This window comes from Tupaia chinensis, unplaced genomic scaffold (genome assembly GCF_000334495.1).
Source record: "Tupaia chinensis unplaced genomic scaffold, TupChi_1.0 Scaffold139943_1, whole genome shotgun sequence".
NCBI classification, from domain to species: domain Eukaryota; kingdom Metazoa; phylum Chordata; class Mammalia; order Scandentia; family Tupaiidae; genus Tupaia; species Tupaia belangeri.
In genome coordinates this window covers 1,985,792-1,992,391 of record NW_006199822.1, presented here as the reverse complement: position 1 = coordinate 1,992,391, position 6,600 = coordinate 1,985,792, and the positions used below count along the sequence as shown (strand labels likewise).

General features: G+C 42.4%; 1 long non-coding RNA gene across 1 annotated transcript; it reads right to left on the bottom strand.

Annotated features, from left to right (window-relative positions):
* Window positions 1–409: 409 nt before the first annotated feature.
* LOC114004752 (uncharacterized) lies at window positions 410–696 on the bottom strand. Its single transcript, XR_003546822.1, has 2 exons — window positions 636–696; window positions 410–523 (listed from the first exon to the last, which is right to left on the bottom strand). It is a non-coding gene; the product is annotated as an uncharacterized LOC114004752 (long non-coding RNA).
* Between the last annotated feature and the right edge of the window lie 5,904 nt (window positions 697–6,600).

Here is a 6,600-nt window from a genome sequence, read left to right as displayed (position 1 = left end):
CCAGCATTTATATATTCATATAACCAGTTACATATAAGCCTAAATAAAACTAATCTCCAGTAGGCTTTGAGATGGTATTCACCATCTTTGTAGAAATATGAGCATCACTAATGAATTACTAAATATATCTTTAGAAAGGGCACAAATAGTGATAGCACTTACTGAATTGAAATTACTATCAAAATAAAAACAAAAACAAAAAACAATATTAATTTAACCACAAGCCAGTCTTATTTAAATCAGGATTGTCCAACAAAAATAACCTGTCAGCCATTCATGATCTGAGTTCTGGTGTAGATGATCAATTAAAATATGGTACACATAAAAAAGGTGAGACATTTCTGTTTTGTCATAAATAAGGCAGTGGCCACCTATTACTCATTAGTAGCTTTTTTAAGATAAGCTATCAACTCCGCTCTTTCTGACTTCTTTTTAATGCCAGCAAAGATCATTTTTGTTCCAGGGATGTACTTCTTGGGATTCTCCAAATACTCCATCAGTGTATCTTCTCCCCAGGTAATGCCTAAACAAGAAGAGATGCAATGGTTAAGTATTTTATATCTCTAATACTGAGATTGCCTTAGGTTACATTTATGCAATTTGTATTGTTTATTAAACAACTCTCTTACTCTCACCTTTGTTCTTGTTGGCATCTGTGTAAGAGAATCCAGGGGCCTGACCTGTCTTCCGCCCAAATAGACCATGGAGATTTGGGCCAGTCTTGTGCTTGCCTCCCTTTTCCACGGTGTGGCACTGGGCACACTTCTGAACAAAAATCTTCTTGCCTTTCTCAACATCACCCATTTTTAATTCTAAAAATGAAAGACTCAACTTAGTAAATTCTCCCCTCAAGTTAGCAAACACAGTGGAAACCAACGATCACTAGAGTCATTTGATCACTAACCCACTGCTAATCTATGACGCTCAGTACAACGATAAATTTCATTTTACTTAGTATACTCCAAATACTCTATAAAACCAAAACTGCTGGGACCAGCGGGTAGTGTAAAGGCTATGTCGCTGGACTCCCATGTAGTCGCCTGTGGTTCAAGTCCCAGACCCAGAGGCTTAAACTCACGCCGGGTGTGTGTGCATGTGTGCCCAAGATCCCCAGAGGAAAATGGAGAACGGATTGTGGCGTGGCCATCCCCTCTGGGAGGTGATTTTTTGCTTTCTGTCTTTCTGGAGAGCGCATGCACCCTATAGCAAAAACCTCTCAAAAAAGAAAAAGAAAAATAAAAGAAAAAAAAACCTGCTTAGGAGAACTTCCTTAAAAACATATCTCTATCTAACAGAAGGCTAAAGCCTAAATAAGTAAAGTGAGAATCTAGTTCAAACTCATTTCAAAAAAAGGTCAAGGTCAGAGTCACAAACCTAAACCTGAACTGTGGTTACATTAAACCGAAACCACTAAATTCCAACTTTTAAGAGGTACTAATTATTTTGTCGTACAATTTAAACCACTCCTGAGCATAAGGAAGGCACAACAATTGCTAAAAAGATGTCCTGCCTGTTTCAGACTACTAAGGTCACACAGTTCTAACCGTAGTTCTAACTTGCCTCCCTGTGGACAAGTGAGAAGCAGCAGGGTGAGAGGTCTTACAGGGTCATCCCCACCCTCCACCTCTGAGATCCCTGGTGGCGACCACGAGGTCGCCCATTCCAAGTCGGTTTCAAGGAGGCTGATGAAATCCTCTTTTCCCTGACGCCTGAACAGTTAGCAGAAGAAATGGCAGGTAGCCAGGAAGAGAAAGGACCCCTTACTAGAGGAGCAGCAGCTTCTGCTCTCTGAAGGAGGTCACGAAGCGCCACGCACAGCCCCCAATTCCGGTCCTCTGGGAGGACGTCTTGTCTGTCACTTTCAGTCCTTCCGCACCGAAGATGGAAGGGCAGCGTTTTCGTCCGACCCACACCCAAAACGCCCTCAGTCCTTGACCAAGTCCATACTGTACCTAGTAAAGGTACAGCCCCACCTCAAGCCGTAACCCACTGAGTCTGGCTGGCCACAGTCCAGGTCCTCACTCCCAGCCCAGACCAAAAGGGCTTCACTCGGGGGAGTCCGCGTGGGCCCCGGCTTGGCCGCGCGCCCAGCACGCTGGCGCACACCTCCCACAGCGGCCTCCCATCTGTTGCGGCTTCTGCGCCCCGCGCTTACCTCTGTTTTGTCGCTTGGAGATATAGAGTAACCGCTCAGGAGTAAGACGACCCGCTCTCTAAGTCCAAGGACACGCCGGTCTGCGCCTATGTACCGGTGTTGGTGCAACCGAACTCGCTCCGCCCTCCCGCGGCCCGACGTTTGGCCGGAGGGCAGATACGCAGTGACGTAGTCGCACCTCATTGGCTCCGGTCTCCAGGTCTGCGTTAACGACCTGCGCGCGCATGCCGCTAGCAGAGTAGGCTAGCAGGGTAGGGTGTGCCGGGTGGTGCCCTTCCTCACTGGGCCTCTGTTGCCCGGCCTTTACGACAGGCCTTTGGCGGTACGACATCTAGGTGGTTCCGGGAGAGGCTGACATCACCGTAGGGCCTCTGTGCGCTTGCGTGTACAGAGCAGGAGGGTGGAGCGGAGTCGTGAGGTATGAATAGAGAGCCTTAACCTGTTAAGGTAACAGTTCTTGGGCGTGTTGACGTAATGAGTTTTGAGAGAGACGCCCTAACTTTTACACACCTTGAGATATCCTGGAAATGTTCAGTCAGCTGGTGACCTTTCCCCAGACTCGGTCTTAACTTCCGCGGCTGGCGCCAAGTGCTGCCCGACCTCGTGACCTTGTTCTTAATTCCGCCTCCACCCGGTCACTGCTTTAAGTCATCTTCAGCTCTCCCCTGTTGGATGCCGCCAAGATGGAGGAAGGTGCTGCAGTTGCGGCAGAGACACGATTATCTCCGGTCACCTCCCTGTCAACTTTCCTCTTGGCGCTCCGCTCCTCCTGGCGCTTGTGTGCAGAAAGAACAGGAAGAATGTGCAGGCATCGTCTAGGAAGAAACATTTTTAGGTGGTTAGCGAATTCTTGGAAATCTCTAACCACCTAAGGATTTGTATTTCTTCCAGCCTAGGTAAAGGGTACACTCAAGAAAACTAAGGCCTTTGAGGTCATAGTAGAAATGTAGGTATTAATAGATTATATTGTCATAGATTGCCGTTAGCATACTCTTCCTTCAGAACTAGCTACACTTGACGTGCTCAATTTTGGCACGGGATTTTCTTCTAGACTTTGCCTCCCACATTCAGCCCCCCCCCCCCCCCCAAATCTGTATTTTCCCGCTTTTACTGTATTCTGTCAAACAGTATTGTATTTATTCAGTCAGGTGTTCTTTGAATGAGTGTTATGTGCCAGGCCCGTCTTGAGGTATCTAATAAATCAGTGAGGACTTATATTCTGGTGGAGCTTAGATTCTAGTATCCCTCCTTTCACTCTCAATTTAAGTATTATGTACTAGGAGGTTGATCTATAATAGATTACCTTAGATCTGTTCCAAACCACTGGTCCCATGATTTCTGCTCCAGCCCATCCATCTTAGGTAACTGCAGTGTTTTTATTGTTGTCCACCTGTGCCCTGGCTTCCAGTTCCCCTTTTTCTGCTCTCCCATGTGACCACCCCAGTCTTCTACAAAACAATGAAACTCAAAAGACTTATTCAAGAACTTTTTGTGATTTTTGGAGGTAACCAAGATAGTGAACATTTAAGTATATGACTTAAGTATATTTTTTGGGCAAAGTATCCAAATTTTTAAAGTATCCAAATTTTTAAAAGACCAAGTTTAGCAGTACCTTAGAAATGCAGTGTGTCCTTATGAGGCCATGTCCCAATGTTGTTACCCATCCTCCATCCAAGGAAAGTATGATCCTTAAATAGGTAATTGTTCTATTAAAATATTTTGTGTTTGTGGTATCAGGAGTTACTAGTCTTTGTTTAGAAAGGAATTGACTAATGAAGTTTGGTTCTACAGATCATAATACAAGTAACAACACTTCAATTGGCCAAGGGATTAGATTGACATCTTAGTTTATTCTATGAGGAGAAGAGTAGAAAACAGGAAATTCCTAATTTTTTTTTTATTGTCAAAAATATGGATAAAAAGTCTTGTTATTGAAAACAATGGGAGGATGAGGGGAGAAAACAAAAATGAACACTTGGCAATTCCTGCAGTAAAGTAGGTATCATAAATTTTGTGTTATAAAATCTATGTATTCAACTTCTGAAGAGATTCATAGGGGCCAGCAGGTGGTGTGGTGGTTAAGGAACTGGATTCCACTTAGTTGACTGGTTCAAGTCCTTGACCTGGTGGCTTGAAAATCACACCCAGTGTGTGTGCATGCATGCCCAAAATCTGAAGAAGAGAATAAAGGAAAAGGGATTGCAACATGACCATCTCCTGTGGGAGATGTGGAGGGGGATTTTTCACTTTCTCTTTCTCCGGGTCCTTTCTCTGGTGAGCACATGCATCCTGTGTCCATACCTAAAGAAAAAAAAAAGATTCATAGTACTTACAGTTTATTCAAGATAATAGTTGAAGACAGGGGAATCTGGTTGGTTGGATTCAGTGGTTGAGATGGAGAACATGAACTGAACAGAAGTGTGATAAGCATAAGCTCACTCAGAGTCATGTTGAGGATTTTTGCTAAAAAAAAAAAGTTGGCTGCAATAGTAGTTTAACAAAACAAATAAAACTCACACAAAGTGACTGTGGAGGAGCTGGGGACAAAGTTGGCAGAGACTGCTCCATAAGGCTGGTATACTTGAAGATAAAATACAATCTGCTTACTGGTAAAGGGAGGAAATCAGGCTAGTCTTGTCTGTCCTGGCTTTAATACAAAGTAGGGAAAAAAAAAAGTATATCCCCAGAATTCATAATCACAAGTTTACCTTTAGGAATATTTGGGGTATGATTTTACTCAGTATAGTCTGAGGAAAACATATTTGAAAAGTTAAAAGTGGAGGAAGGGCATTGTGTCCTGATGGCTGGTAGAAGCAAACACTCCAGATGAAAAAAATCTCAACTCAGGCCCCTGAGGATACCCATACTTTGAAGAAATGCCAAATGTGAGATCATATAAAAAAATAACAAATTAAACCATTACTATCCAAAGGATTATAGGTGTTAGTAGTTGTTGGGGAGGTTAAAAAATCTTACCAATAAAGAGAGACTTACACATTAGTTTGGATAGCGAGTTCAGCCATGTGTTGCGTGGTGATGAGGATATATTCTAAGACATGTGGTTTTAGGTGATTTTATTCTTATAACAACATTGCAGAGTGTACTTACACAGATTTAGTTAGTAAAGCTTGCTATACCACCTAGACCATATGGTATAGCCTTTTGCTTCTAGGCTACAAACCTGTATAGCTCATTACTGTGGTAAGTTTGGGAATATAAATATAGAAAAGGTATGGCAAAAATATTATATAAAAGAAAAAAATTATGTACTGATACAGGACATTTACCATGAGTGGTGAATATGTACCAGTACTCAGAGGACTGGAAGTTGCTCTGGGTAAGTCAGTGGAGTAAGTGACAAGTGAATGTGAAGTTTCTGACACTACTGTCCATTGCTGTAGATTTTATAAACCCATTTAAGTTGAAGCAGGCTAGCTTGAAGCTTAGCAGGACTGCAGTTATTTTGAAAATAAAGACCTCTGATGAGGGTTATTTAACCAACTGCTAAGTCATGGGGAGGTCTATTTAAGAAATGTCAGATGAGAAACAATGTTTAAAGGAAAACAGGAATTAGGATAATTGTTAAAAGGAAAGCAACTGATTTTGATTATAATGAATGATTTGCAAGTGCTTATAGCTTTTATGTATAAATACTGAGCACATGCTAAGCTTTTTGACAGTTTGGTGGTGCTTGCTGACTATCTCTCTGTAACCTGTTGCAGAATAAACTCTTCTCCAGCCTCTGCCTTTTGTTTCATTGACTGCAAATAGAAGCAGACTTAGTTTGCCAGATACAAATTGGCAACTCTGATGGAACCATCAGTAGGAATTACCACTGGAAACTCTGTGCTCCTGGAACCAGCTTAGTTCCAGGGACTTTCTGGGAACTCGCTGGTGAGATCTGCTACCAGTTCCAGCTGGAGTAAGAATGGATTTGGGAGTATATTGGCTTAATTTTGGGTAAGTGAAATGGAATTGTAAACTCAAGTTATAGCCAGTTCTGGTTTGGATTCTGAGAGAAAGAACTATTTGGGTATCATGGGAAGGGAAGCTATATTCTTTTGAAGTACACTTTTGTAATCTGAATTTGAAAGCCTTTTGTGGTTGGTGACATTAATTTGTGTCTATGTTCATTTTTGTGTGGGGTGCTATGAATGGACAACTTGAGTTCAGTGGCTTCAGATAACCCTTTGGGACAAATCCCGAATGACTAGCAATGGATAATATGACTGGGTAATATGGATGTTTACCTATGACTAGAAAAAAGCTGTTTTTCTTTTTTTTTTAATGTATAATTGGCATTTTATTTTTTTCCCAGAGGACAGACAGTTCTTCAGTCCTTTAAGACTTGACTCCTTACATGGGCTTTGGTGGAGGGCGAGGGGCAGCACCCGCAGGTCTAAATCGGGGTGGAGGTATTCGGTCCTTGCGAGCTTCACGAGATC